Below are 14723 nucleotides of genomic sequence, written 5' to 3'. Positions count from 1 at the left end.
TAGTTGCGCATGCGCGCGCGAAGTTCCATATTCTTCACTTGCAAATAATATATTTCAGATTAGTTTTTCGTTACTTAGCAGCCCAGCGGGAACATACCCATTAACACTTTGTCGGTTACCGCCTCCCACACAGCATCATACAACACACATACACTGACACTTTTAGTGAAGCGAATGAAAAAGGGCATCTTTGCGTCTGACAGGTACGATTCCATTCATTGGAGTACAACGCAGAGTCGTGAGTGGAGCTAACTAAGTGTTGGTGTATGTAATAACAACTGCGCACAAAATGAGCATCTTTACTGGCTTAGATTTGAACTTAAGTGAAATTTACATACTCCGATTTATTTAGTGAGCGGTGTAATAAAGTTGGTAGGTACTATATTTTTTAGCGCTATTTATTTTGAACTTATTTTTATATTTTTACCCGCATTAACTTTTGCACTTGTTGCCAAATGCCGGCGAAAGGTAAGAGTTGCATAGAAGAAGCATTTGGCGCGACGATGTGTACTTATTCCCACGCTTTTCCTGATTTAAAGCTGATTTAAATAAGTGCCGCTGCCGACGTGTGTTTTAACGTTAGCAGTAGAAATATCTACTTTTCCCAAATAAAAGCCAATAGGGCGAGGCGGTATTTGCTTCTGTCTTATGCCATTTATGTGGCGCTAATTAGAAACTATTAGGTAGGCTGAGTTCTTACTTATTATAGCTTTCCGTTGATGGCTGCATTTTTGTCTGCTTCTACCACATCGAAATCTTCGACAGCTGAACTAATCGAAGTGAGAAACATAACCCAAGGTAATCTAAGGCAGTAAAAGTAGAACTTATTTTAAAAGTAGACGTTGGAGGTTTTACTGCCCTGGTTTTTACTAATTTATAACATCAACTCGCTGTCGTTCTTAGGGGTTGAACCTTTCATGCCCATCTTAGAGGCAAATTTTCACCAAAGACCTCTATATGCCACTACTCAAGACTAGCCGTGGAAGTCACTTGAATAAAAAAGTGTTCCCTACTTAACGATAACGATTATACCGATGGCGCGGAATTAAAAAGCCGATATTGTTTTTGAAAAATTTTTTTACTAAATAAAAAAATATTAGTTTGGCTGAAACGAATTTTTATTTTGATCTTTACGCGCTCCATTGCTTGATGTACTTCGTTTGAAAAAATTATAAGTCCTCTGATAGCGTGATTAATTTTGCGCCACCTTGTACTTTCAAATTTAGAAAAACCGCTTAGGAAAAAATCATTCGTTTTTACCTACACCTATTTTGGGGTAGCCGAATGGTGGTTGGTAAATTTTGATACTGCCCTGGCTCCAAGCCATGGACATGAAACGCTAAATAATAGAAACAAGTATTTTTTTAATAGCGGTCGCCCTTCGGCAGACAATGGTAAACTTCTGAGCGTATTTCACATGGAGTTAAAGGAAAACATATCTACATATTCTTATTTATTAATCGAAATGAGGAAGGGTGATAAAAAGTTGAAGATGAAATTGGTTCTTTAACTGCAAATGGGAAATAACACAACGCTTGGAAATTTGCCATCAAACTGTACTTAATATCCTTAAACGACGGAGTATAAAGGCTCCACAGGTTACAAAAAGACGCCTCAATCTACTTTCGGTCAGGGATGAGCCAGTAATGGAGTGATTATTATCTCATCAAGTAGCTAAACACCAAAAGAAGCCACACATGCTGCAGCAAAGCGGTGACAAAAATCGGTTGGAGGCCACCATCATGCCACAAAGCCAGCATTATATGAAAAAAACGTGAAAACTAGGTTCAGATTCTGCAAACAGTACAAACACTGTAGTGCTCACGCCTGGAAATGATGGTCCGATTAGACCCGTATTAATCGTATTTAGTAGGATGGGAAACAGTATTACTAGCACCAACCGCATAAAAAGTTGCAAATGCGTCATGTAAAACAAACGACGAAGCATGGCGGTGGTAGCCTTCACGTAGTGCTATATACTTAAAAAGAAGACTATTGATATCTCACAGCCCAATTTGCCGGATTTCGTTGAGCTATTTCAGCAAGACAGGGACCTGAAACATGCCGCGAAAATTTTTTAACTGGACCAGCACAGAGGCCTGGTTTAAGCCCGATTGAAGACCTATGGGCTATTCTAAAGAAACGGCTAGCATCTTACAAAATACACCGAAAGAACATCGACGAACTATGGTTAAGAGTTCGGAAGGAATGCCGAAAGGTACGAATAGCGGTTTTAAGGTTAAAAGTCTGTACAAAAAATGTTAATACTAAGTTTTATGCAATAAAAGTTATCGCCGAGCTAAATTGTCTAAATATAATTTTTTATTACTTTTATGAATACTTTTTTTAACATTTTGTAGACTTGAATTAATATGTTTTATTTCTCAATGAATGAGGCATTTAATTTGAACATTTGATAGCGTCATTTTGAAAAATTACCCTGTAGCAATTAAAAATATTGAATGAGGCAAATATTTAGCCAGTTCCGCTCGCCGCTGTATATTTCAAGTCTCACACGCTAGATGGCGCACCTTGGATATTTTTATTTTGGATTCTCGCCGTGGGAAGTCAAGCACCCTCAGATACCTTAGCAAATTTTTCATGGTAAAGTAAAGTTACCAGGTTTATTAAGCTCATAACTGGGTGTATGCTTGCCACACATTTGCTTCGGATCGCTCTAGTTTTGAAAAGGCAGTCGCGGTTAAGGTAACTTCGACTTATTTAGCGCACAAATCCTATGCTGACTAAGATACTACTGCTGATGGTCGCTTGTTTTGCTTGTTTTGTTTTATACTAAACTTTTACACTTAACTTTCCCACAGGGCCAAGTTGTTCTGCGTTGGCGACTCGCATAACCGACATTTAAAATTCTTCAGACGAAAAACAACAAAGAATCGGTGAAATATACATTCAGCGCATATGAAAAAGAGTACAACGAACTGCTTTGCCGTTTTCGGGAATCAGATAAATTCTAATCTGCTTCAACAAACAAACAAAAAAAAGAAGTCGGTGCTAAACACAAAATAAAACGTTTTTAACATTCGATAATAACCAGCTTACATAATTAAGAATTTTTAGAAATAAAAATTGAACATTATAATAAATTATGAAATACCTAACCTTGACAGGTCTGCTTAATTAGCACCTCGGTTTCTTCCTCTGCTTTGCAGCCAAATAATCTGCAAGAATTTAGAAGAAATAATATAGAAAGAAAGAAAGCGGCAAAATTCTTATTATTTTCAAATAATCTATAATTTATGTTACATTGCTATTTCGCAGAGAAAAAGTATGAAAAGGAATCAAAGAAATTAAAAACGATTATTGCGCAGCATTTTTCTAATCAATTCAAGAACGAGCCATAGAAAAAATGAAAGGAAAAAGGAAATATTGGAACTCGCAAAGCGGACAGTGACCTCGGGAGAAGGTGAAAAAGAAAAAAAAATAGATATAAATGCGAAGAGAAAAAGTTAGTTGGTAAAAAGTTATTTATGATAAAAAATTAAGTGGGCTAATTAGGTACATTATGCAACAAATAAACATTTAAAGTAAAGAAAGAAATTTATGCTTTTTTATTTCCTCTTTAACTGGTTAGATATGGGCAATCTATAAACATCATCATAAACATTCTACGGGCAATCTATAAACCTCCTGAGTAATTTAGTCTCAAATCTTTGTAGTACATATTTCAATATTTGAGTTGGCAGCAGTACCCCATAGATGTACATCGTAAGTCCAAATGAAATTAAAATTAAATTGAAATAAAACAACGGGAATTAAAATTGATTGGGCAAACTTTATTATTTTTGTGTAGAACCATTCATGACATTTATTTTTTGAAAATAACCTGTTTCAAAAGACAGGAATTCGGCCATCCGTAAACACCAATTTTAGATGACTCGCTGGAGGTCTTCAGTCGGTATCTTGTGAATAACTCTCAATGCCTCAATGGGTTTATTCACAAAGCATTGGTGGAAACAACTGTTGTGGAGATCACGTGCTTCAATTTTCGGCATCAAAAAGTCGTTTACCAAGGCGCGATAGCGTTCGCTATTCGTCATTTACTGTTACATTTGTGCCAGCATCGTCTTTTAAGAAATATGCGCCGATGATTCATTCAGCCCATAGGTCATATCACCGGACCAAACTGTTGTTTCAATGACAGTTCTTGAATGAATTCGGACTGCTCTTCAGCCCAAATACGCCAATTTTGTTTATTGGCGTAGCCATTAAGCCAAAAATGGGCTTATCGCTGAACGGATATGTACACCCTAAGTTGGCCAGAGCGTGCGATTAACACTTTTCACAGAGCGTCGATTTTCGTAATACAGTTGAACGCTTTGTAAACGTTGTTGAGGCGAACGCCTTTCCATGATGAAATGTCAATGAATACTGAAAAAATAATGCATTTAGTTTGACAGTAGTCAGTCGGGATCCGTAAAGAAAATCCTATTGGAAAAAGTACCTACAATCAGATCACCCTTTATCAATTCACTATACTTCTTCGCCTTCTTCTTCTCAATTGGCCCGATAACCGCTTACGTCATTTTGGTCCACTTTAAGTTAGCCACCCTGTCTTAAACCTCGTTTGGTATCAAACAGTTCGGAGAGGTCCTTCCTAATTCTGACGGCGCTGCTGGTATTGAGCAACGTCAACTTGCATAGCCGTATTAGTTTCGCGGAGATACCAAACTGAGACATCGCGTCATTTAGGTTACTCTTTTTCGTACTGTCGAATGAAGCTTTAAATCGACAAAAATATAATGTGTGTCGATTCTCCTTTCATGGGTCTTTTCCAAGATTTGGCGTATTGTAAAAATTTTTTCGACGGTAGACTTTCCAGGCCTAAAACCACACTGATAAGATTCATTCAGTTAGTTGATGGTGGACTCCAGCCTTTCACACAATACGCTCTCTAGACGCTTATAGGTGATATTTAGAAGAATAATCCCGCGATAATTGGCACAGGTTGCAGGATCACCCTTCTTATGGATTGAGCAGAGCACTCTTAAATTGCAATCGGCAGTGCCAAATACCTTAAGGAACTATTCTTCCAACAACCAGAATAGAGATCAATATTTACATTTGTACTAAAATCAGCAAATATAAATATGTAATAGTGGATATAATCTTCTGATAGCTTCCAACTAAAATCTCCGTAAATCATGCGCACGTTATGAAGGAGAAGGAAAGATTTTTAAGTTCAAATTTGTTTGTGTCTTTATTCGTTGGTGGCTGACATCACGATGCGGAAAATTGAAATCCATCAAAATGGCTCTCCATAATTATCTCCTGCCAAAAATTAGGCACACACAGTGCCAAAAGAGCCAAACAAAATCTAAACAAAATATGAAATTACGCTATTGACACAAACCATCAAAGAAAAGGTATACTGTAATAAAGCAAAAAAACTAACGTCAGCTTCAAAAAAGCAACACTCGTGAAGAAGAAAGATGAAATTGAGAAACATTGCACAAACTCAACTACAAATTGTTTAGCTGACATTTGTACGAAAAGACACAGATATTGAAGAGCGTAAAATTGAAGAAGCCACTGTCAAATGGCGGAAAATATTTGTCAGCAAAATAAAAATTAAATAAAACCTAAAGGAAAGCAAAAAAAAAAATGTGTTAATCTTTCGGTTGATAGTTGCGCTCCGCAACGCCCGCACACGGTGACAGCGTTACATAAATGCAACACGACAAACTGCGCAGTCGTAACTTGTAACTTGCAACTTGAGACGCCTCAAACGTTTGCGACCACTCAACAGTTATCCCTGCCGACTATGGGGCTTACTTATCTTGTGGGAGGAGAGTAGGAAGCAGGAGACCACTTTGTTGGCTGCATGGTGGTAGCTGTGGCGTTGACTGGACCTTTGAACTCGCTGATAAGAAAAGACAATTTTGTAAGTTGTTGAGGTTACCTACTTATGTATTTGTATAATACCTACACAAGCCGGCACACATACTAGCACAATAACTGTATAGGGAAATAAATACGAGTTACACAGTGCAACAAAATTTAAAAAATGTTTAATCCCGGGGGGAGGTCAAAGCATTTTTCTGATAGTGTATGGAAAATAAAAAAAAACATTTATTTTACCAAATATTTATATCAGTAATTGTTTTAATTTTATTCCAGCTCCAAGTTTACTGTTCTCATTTTATATGAAGTTCTGAGATATTATGGAAAAGCCATGTCTGAAACCAGCCAAAACTATTTTAAATAGAACCCTCTTAATAATTTTTATTTTATAAGCAAAACTGTAAAATTGGGCACCCCGGTCTGTCCAGACCTTTTTCGACTTTGGACGTGGAACTTGAGCTTCCCGGAAGCTTCCTAAAATATAATTTACTATCGATTTATGGATGTGACCTTTTAAAAAGAATCCTCGAGCAGGACCAAAAAAAGGGATTTAAAAAGTTACACTTTTGCTTGGGTACCTTGGATCTGACTGGCAAATGAGCCGCATTTATAATTAATTTTTCAAGTATCGCAGGAATATATCTTTAATTTCTTATCTTTTTCATTCATTGAGCTACCAACTGCTTATATTTATGGATTTGGTTGACTACAATATTCCCAGTCATAGTAACTGGTTTCCATAGCCAAGCGAATAGTGAATTGAGCAACAATTGGATTAGTCACACGATTTTCGATGTTTGCGAGGACCAATGTGTTCGATAAAGTCGAGCAACTTGCAACTTCCTTGCCAATACAAAGCGTTGCATTGGCTGGCAACATTCGATCCAACAAACGTTGCATTTCACCAGAAATGAAAAAGACCAACTCTCGTCCAGTACTTTCGTCGCTGTTTGGTTTCACGAAAACCTTTGTGCCAAAAAAGAAGAGAGTGATTAATTTACTTTCCACCGTTCAATATACCAAAGATTGTGAAGACGAAGCAAAAAAACCATCACCCAATATTTATTATAATTAACACAAAGCTGGCATCGATTGCATGGATCAAATGGTCACAAATTTCACATCAATACGGCCAAAAATTCGATGGACCTTTGCTTTCTTTTGCAATTTTAGATGTCATAGCATTGGCAACGCTTTGTATTTACAAGGAGGTGGATTGGCTCAGAAAAAATGATGCGAGTCGACATTTTTGGATTTTTTGCAAACAAAATAGGGGGCTGGTCAGACCCGGGTGCTCAACCGAAGGTTTTAAAAAAGGCGTCCAAAGGAGGGTTAAAGTAAATCACGTAAAAATTTGGATTCTTTCAGGCTTCACTATTTTTATTCAAAATACAGCTCTTATCAATTAAATGTGAAAAATTACATCATTTAAATGTCCACCCTGAGCACGTCCACAGGTAAGTTCTGCGAACAGTCGATTCGATTCATGAAAGCCTAATTGTTGAGAGCGTCAAGATATCGATGTTGAAGGTTGTTCAGCATTATACATATTATATATTTCTATTTATTTTAATTTTTTTCTTTACGAAAGATTAGAAAAGTATGTATATTAAAAATTGTTTTTTTTTTTGGCTTTTGTGTTTTGTTCTTCGTCAGAGGTTTGTGTTCTATCATCTTTTCTTAAAAATTGCTTGCCACTTACAAAGCCATTTTGTTAATTTTTAATTCAGTCGCTCTCTACAGGATTGAAAAAATGCTCATATAAATCCAATCCTTAAAAGTAGGAATAAAAATAACGTCACAAATTATGAAATTGTTAAGAAATTGATAACAGTTTCAAAGCTGATTTTTGCTGTGTCTAGCTTTATAAGTCCGAATCCACATGGTTTTGTTAGTGGGAGGTCTGTCTAACCTTGCAATTTATTCTGAGGACTGTTTCGAGAGATTTATGGCTGGCTATCAAATAAATGCCATCTACACCGACTTTTCAAAGGCTTTCGATAGGGCCTCTCATAAAATTTATGTAAATATGTTTATTTAGGACTCCAGTCCACCTTTTTAACTTGAATAGCATCGTATTTATTTGTTAGGATCTGCAACTCATTTACTGGAGCTGTATTGAAAAACTTAGTCATAAGTCATATACAAATTCATAGATTCTACTTTTAAGTGCAAAACTAGTAGGAATATAATTGTACTCCATAGTAAAATAAATTTAATAGAATATGAAAACTATAAACTAAAACTATATTAGCTGACATAAACTGAAAAAAAATTATATTACAAATTTTTAGTGAAATAAACAAATAATTTTCATTTTGTTGCACAGTGTAATTAAAATTAAAGCAACAAAAAACTGTCTTAGAGGAAATGCAAAGTACTCCCGTAGAGAAAAGTAAATAAATAAAAAAAAACCAATAATTGCTTCGGAACAAATTTTGCGAAAAATTGGATAAATCAAACAATTGAATTGAAATTTTGCATTTATATTAAAAAAAAAGCAAATGAAGCAAAAACAAGAAAATTTTTGAGTTGGATAATTAACTTTTAGGCCGTCGAACAATAATCGACATTTGTTGGCATTTAGGAGAAAAAATCGGATACAAATTTAATTACTGACGCTCAAATCCAACTTGAACCCCGCTAAAGTATATCAATACCGTAATAAAGGGTGATCAATTTAGAGGTATCGGGTTTTAATTTGAAATAAACAACGAATATTCAACTGATTGGGCAATCTTTATTTATTTTGTGTAGAACCGTTCATGAGATTTATTTTCTAAAAATAATCCCTTTCAAATGTTGCCAGGAAAGTTCTACTGCGTGTTTGGTGGGACTTGAAAAAAATTATTTATTATGACTTATTACCATATGGCTAAACACTAAATTTATATCTCTACTTTCGACAACTGGACAGTTTGAAGCTACCGATTGACCAAAAACGGCCAGGTTCGGAGAACAGAGGAGATGTTGTGCTCCATCAGGACAACGCCAGGCGATACACGTCTGTAGTGATCCGTCAAAAACTCCGGGAGCTCGGTTAGGAAGTTTTAATGTATCAAACGATTATCACTTTTTACCCTCAATAAAATAGTGCATATATGACCCAAATCGGACTATTCGATATAATTAATTTATTTTTTCAAACTGATATTACGGATATTGCAGTGCTGTTATATTGTCCATCCACTTTTGTATGGTGTTTCTTAATGGCAAATGACCACCACGACCACGCTTACAGGACAATATCCTTTTCATGAAATTTTCCATAACCGAAATGCAAAGTGGCTGCCCTATGCCCTCGGTAGCGTGGCGTGTTTGGTGGGACTTTAAAAAAAATCATTTATTATGACTTATTACCATATGGCTAAACACTAAATTTATATCTCTACTGTCGTCAACTGGACAGTTTGGAGCTACCGATTGACCAAAAACGGCCAGGTTTGGAGAACAGAGGAGATGTTATGTTCCATCAGGACAATGCCAGGCCATACACATCTGTAGTGATCTGTCTAAAACTCCGGGAGCTCGGTTAGGAAGTTTTAATGCATCCACCATATAGTTCGGAGCTGGCATCAAGCGATTATCACCTTTTTCTCTCATTGCAAAACTTCTTAGAATTTTTCGCCAGTGGGGTTCTATGAGAGAGGCATTGTGAAGCTACCTTTTTCTATTTTAAGAAACAAATTATGCAATAAAACGGTGCATATTTGACCCAAATTGGACAATTCGATGTAATGAATTTATCTTTCCCCAAACTGATATTACAAATATTGCAGTGCTTTTTTATTCTCCGTCCACTTTTGTACATAGTTAATTTAACCTCGATTGAAGGGACAATCTGGGTTGAGAAAATAGTCCTTGCACGTACTAGTTCCCTCTACCCCGACTCTACTGTAGATGGTTGGTTGGTTAGAGTGGTGATTCATCCAGAATCCAACTAGCGCTTCCGCACTATTTTATTGCCCCATCCTCGTTACCAAATTGTTTAACAGTTATTTGCAGCAGGACTATATCCAGTCTGTGCGGTTTAGGAACCTTATTAGGTTGTTGACGTCTAAGCCAGACAGTTGCTCGAGACTCTCGAACAGCGGTTTGCCCAGGGTTAACATTCTGTCCTTCCGTAGGACAGGGCATTCACAGAGGAAATGGAAGATTGTTTCTTTTTTCTCCGGTTGTTTACAACTATGACAGTATGTGTTGTGAGGGATGCCCATTTTGGCGGCTTGTTCTCCGATAGACCAGAAGCCAGTTATGAATGCCGTAAGTCTACGGTATCCCGTCGTTTCATGTTTATTAATGTCAACGATTGCTTGAGGTTGTAGGTGGGCCATAACGTTCTGTTGATTTTGCATTTCGTCTGGTCTCTCCATCTACAATCTGCAATTCGAAGGTATTTTAGGGAAATTGCATTCTTGACCGCACCTAGTGGAGTGAGTACTGGTACTGCAAGAGCGCTATTCATGGCAGATCTCCCTCTTGCCAGTTCATCAGCTTTTTCGTTACCTTCTATGTTCCGGTGTCCCGAGACCCAAATTAAGGTTACTCTATGGTTTTCACTCAAGTTGGTGAGGCTATTCCTACTTTGCTCCACCACTTTAGAGGTTGTTATAGTCGCGTCCAGCGCCTGGATTGCGGCTTGGCTATCCGAAAGAATAACGATATTGCCCTTAAAAGAGAAATCTGCGATTAGTAACCTACAGGCTTCCCCAATTACTAGTACTTCCGCTTGGAAGACGCTGCTGATATTAGGGAGATGCAGAGATTTTTCAATTCCAAGTCTATGAGAATATATACCAGCCCCAACGCCACAATCCATTTTACTGCCATCTGTATAGACTGTGGTATCGAAGTTGTTTAGAGAGAATCCCTTATTCCATTCTTTTTTAGATGGAAAGAGTGTGGTAAAATTCCTATTGAACGTTACCATCGGGACGATGTAGTCAGTCCTCACCGAGGTTAACTGAATTTGTCGCAATAATAGACTAGCGTGACCATAAGTTTTTCCTTTCCAGCGACCCGCTTCATTTAACCTAAATGCACTCATGGTTGCCGTCTTCTTTATATGTAGGTCTATTGGAATAACGTGTGTCAGTGCACTGAGAGCCTCTCTAGGACATGATCTGATTGCACCGACCGTTATTGCACAGGCTGATCTTTGTATTCTGCCGAGTAATTTGGTATTGTACTCTCTCCCTAGAGCTTTCCAACAAATTACCGAACCATACGATAAAATGGGTCGTATAACCGCCTTATACAGCCATAATGTATGCTTCTTCCAAGCATACGTTTGCAGGCATATAAAGCAATTTCTGCTTTCCTTACCCGTTCTTCGACATTTAACTTCCAGCTAAGTTTGGAGTCCAAAATTACCCCTAAGTACTTTGCACTGGTTGATAAAGACAGAGTTTGTCCGTTGATATTTGGCTTAAAAAATATCAATTAAACCGTCACAGGCCCAATCGATTGGCGTGGCAAAAGTGGGAATGTAAAATAAATTTTCTTCACGTTGACTTAAAGCCCATAAATCTAGTATTTTAATATTAAAGGGTGAGGCTGCAAATATGAAATTCAAATGCTCCAACATGTTCACAAAAACATCAACAACAGCAGCAGCGTGGAAAGACAACCAACCGCCGCAAATCAAATTTTCTACTTTGCAACATTTTACTAAATTTAAACGCTTCTCTACACCTATGAGGAATCAGTGAATTGCATTTCAACATATCTGAAAGAATTTGTATTGAGTTTAAAGGGCGTACGCCAAGTGTTGTTGTTCGTAGCTCTATGTCTTCTGTATTAACAGTTTCGACACGGCCGCAATCGCCATAACCCATGGCTCGCAAATTAGCGCCAAATTTTGTGAGCTGTTGGTTGATGGCTGACTCAATGACTGACTGACTTGCTGACTCCTTCGCTAATAATTTTGACCACTTGCAACTAAGGCATGCACTACATCTGCTACTTGAACAACTGCAACAACTGGCTAGTGGAGGTAATTGAGAGGTGATCGCCTATGAAGATCGTGCAGTAGTTTAAATTTGCAATAATTTTGAGTTGGCCGAAATCAAAATAAGCAATAAAACAAAAAAAGTTTGTTGTTGGAGCAAACTGTTAAGTATGTTTCTTTTGTTTCTTTTTTATTTTTTCGGCCTCGTGCATGTGATGGTAAATCATTTTTCAATCCCACGCCCGTTGCAATTTTAAACAGAAGTTTAGTGAGCTAAAGGAGAGTTTTCGGCAGCTACAACAAAAAATGTGTGCTTTTATTTTTCATATGGCACTACAAAAAATTTCAGGCTTTTGAAAATATCATAATTTTTAAATCTGCTAATTCTTAAGGGGTGTGGCTATTCATTCCCATGGCAACCGGTTCTACGTAGCGGAGTGGCGCTGGGTGTTGCCGACCAAGGGCTGCTGTTCCAGTGCGCAGCACCTCGGGTGCGGTTATTCATAAACGGAGGCAGCGTAAAGCATTTCCTTTTTATCTGCTTACGTATTTACTTATTCTCAACCTCACTAAACGCATTTTTTTCTCGGATGATCGGTGGAAATTTTCCATTGTCTGAAACAGTGCTAGAAATATTCTTCTGCCAGCTCTGTTTGAATAGTTGCCTTTTTCCATTTTACAGTTTCAACGGCTTCAAACCTTTCATATTTTTCTTGAACGTGTTTCTTTAGGGAACTGACAGAAGTCACAAAGCGTGAGGCGTATGATTTAAGACTGCTGTACTTGTCTAGCCGCTGCCGTAGCCGAATGGATTGATGCGTGAGTATCATTCAGCAGTGCCCGGATTCGAAGCCTACTGTGCGCTCGAAATCACAAAATGATAGGAAAGGTTTATCTTTACAACGGTCGTCCCTCGATAGGCAATAGAATAGCCCCGAGTGTATTTCTGCCTTGAAAAAGCTTCTCATAAAAAATATCTGTCGTTCGACAACTGATATTGTGGAAACCATCACACCACAAATAGAGGGAGGAGCTCGGTCAAACACCCAAAGAGGGGGTAAGCTCCATTTATATATAATGCTGGAAACATTTGGATATTCAATGTAAAATTATTCGCACATCATCTTGGGAAACCCATGTCTTGTACTTCCACAATGACGGTGGTATTTTGCTTATACTTTCACAGAGTTAGAAACGTGCTTGTGGTAATGCTGACTAAAAGTTGAGCTTAAGAAACTCATTGAAGAAGTTAGAACTACCCTGATTAAAAAAATCCCTAAAACCCTTAACATAACTTAACCATTTTTATTTTGGCCAACCTGTTATATATGATCTACTAAATTACATTCACCGTAAGAAACGTACAGGCCTTTAGATTTGAAGTAGTTAAGTTTTGACGTAACGTAAACCTAGAGCGGTGAAAGAACCAGATATGTCAGATGTATGATATTATAATCCTAAAAAAAACAGGGCAAGTTCGTTTATTGGTTTGTTCAGGTTACGGAGCCAGTACAAAATTTTGGAAACCTATAAATGAACTGATAAGTACAAGAACCATCAAACATGGACTGAAGAAAGCTGTTTGACAACAGACAAGATAGCATATCTATTTCATCGCGCAACTCGATGAAATCCAAGAAACAACCACCAAATTGGAAAACAGGAAAGTTCCATTAATCAACAACATTAATAATGAGGAGGACTGCACTTTGTGAGGAACCACATAATCTGTTGTGTAAAATACTCGAGACAGCAACAATACCAGATGTATGGGGAAACAGTATTCCAGTTTAAAAAAAAGGAGTTAAGAAAGAGATAACAACTATAGAGGAAGACTGCGGCAAACAAAGCAGCAACACTATCTGGCTGCCTAAGATCGGCGAAAGGAAGAACAAATGCATGAACAATGAAAGCAAGCTAATAGTATATAAGACATGCATTCGACCGATTCTAACGTAATCGGCGGAAACAAGAGCAGACACTTCTATAACCCAGTAGTATATAAGCACAGTCAAAATGAAAACACGACGGGCCATAACAGGATACGCATTGCATGAAAGAAGACCAAATGACGAAATTAGAGAGATTTGTAAAGCAACAGACGTAAGCCGGTGGATAAGAGAAAGGAAGAAAATGTGGAGCGATTACGTTTGTAGAATCTTGGGCGAACGCATAGTAATTATGGCGATGAACGGCAGAATAATCCACACTACATAGACCCGGGCGGCCACCGGTGTGTCCCCTTAGGTGGCAAACTATAAAATAACTGGGAAAGGAAATATAGGGTTGGAGAATAAGTTAGAAGATTAGAACTCTTTCCCCTCTATAAAACCATGTTAATTGTATTTTTGAGCTATTTGATTTTCTATTAGGTTTGAGGCTTAGAAATGGAATACTCAGAAGGAAAAAATCAACATTTTCTTTGCTCTTCCTGGAGGTCAAAAAGCTGTGGGAATAGTCCGGGACATTTTCGACGTGTATGGAAAAGGTATCATAGGCGCGTCTATAGCAAAAATGGCGACTTTGACGTCGATAGCACGTCCGGCAGAGGGAAGCTTTCTGAATTCGATGAAGAACGTCTAAATCACTTTTGGAGGAGAACTGGCGCCAAACTAGTCGTGATTTGGCCGAAAAAATGAACTGCGATCATAAAGCGATTCTCAATCATCTTTATTCAATGGAATTTACAGAAAATTCGGGAGCCTGTGTACCGCATGAGCTCAACGAAAGAAACAAAGAAAGTCGCCTTCAAAGCATCTTCCTTAGTACCTCGCTCACCATCGAGCAACACGTGGTCATAAACAGCGCTTTTTATACCGAATCGTCACGAATGATAAGAAATGGTGGCTATACGAGTATATCAATGGAGCTCTACACCGCGGGAATGAGGCTGAAAACACCTGATCCACAT

Source organism: Anastrepha obliqua, chromosome 1 (assembly GCF_027943255.1).
Source record: "Anastrepha obliqua isolate idAnaObli1 chromosome 1, idAnaObli1_1.0, whole genome shotgun sequence".
Lineage (NCBI taxonomy): Eukaryota > Metazoa > Arthropoda > Insecta > Diptera > Tephritidae > Anastrepha > Anastrepha obliqua.
This window is presented reverse-complemented; position numbering follows the sequence as displayed.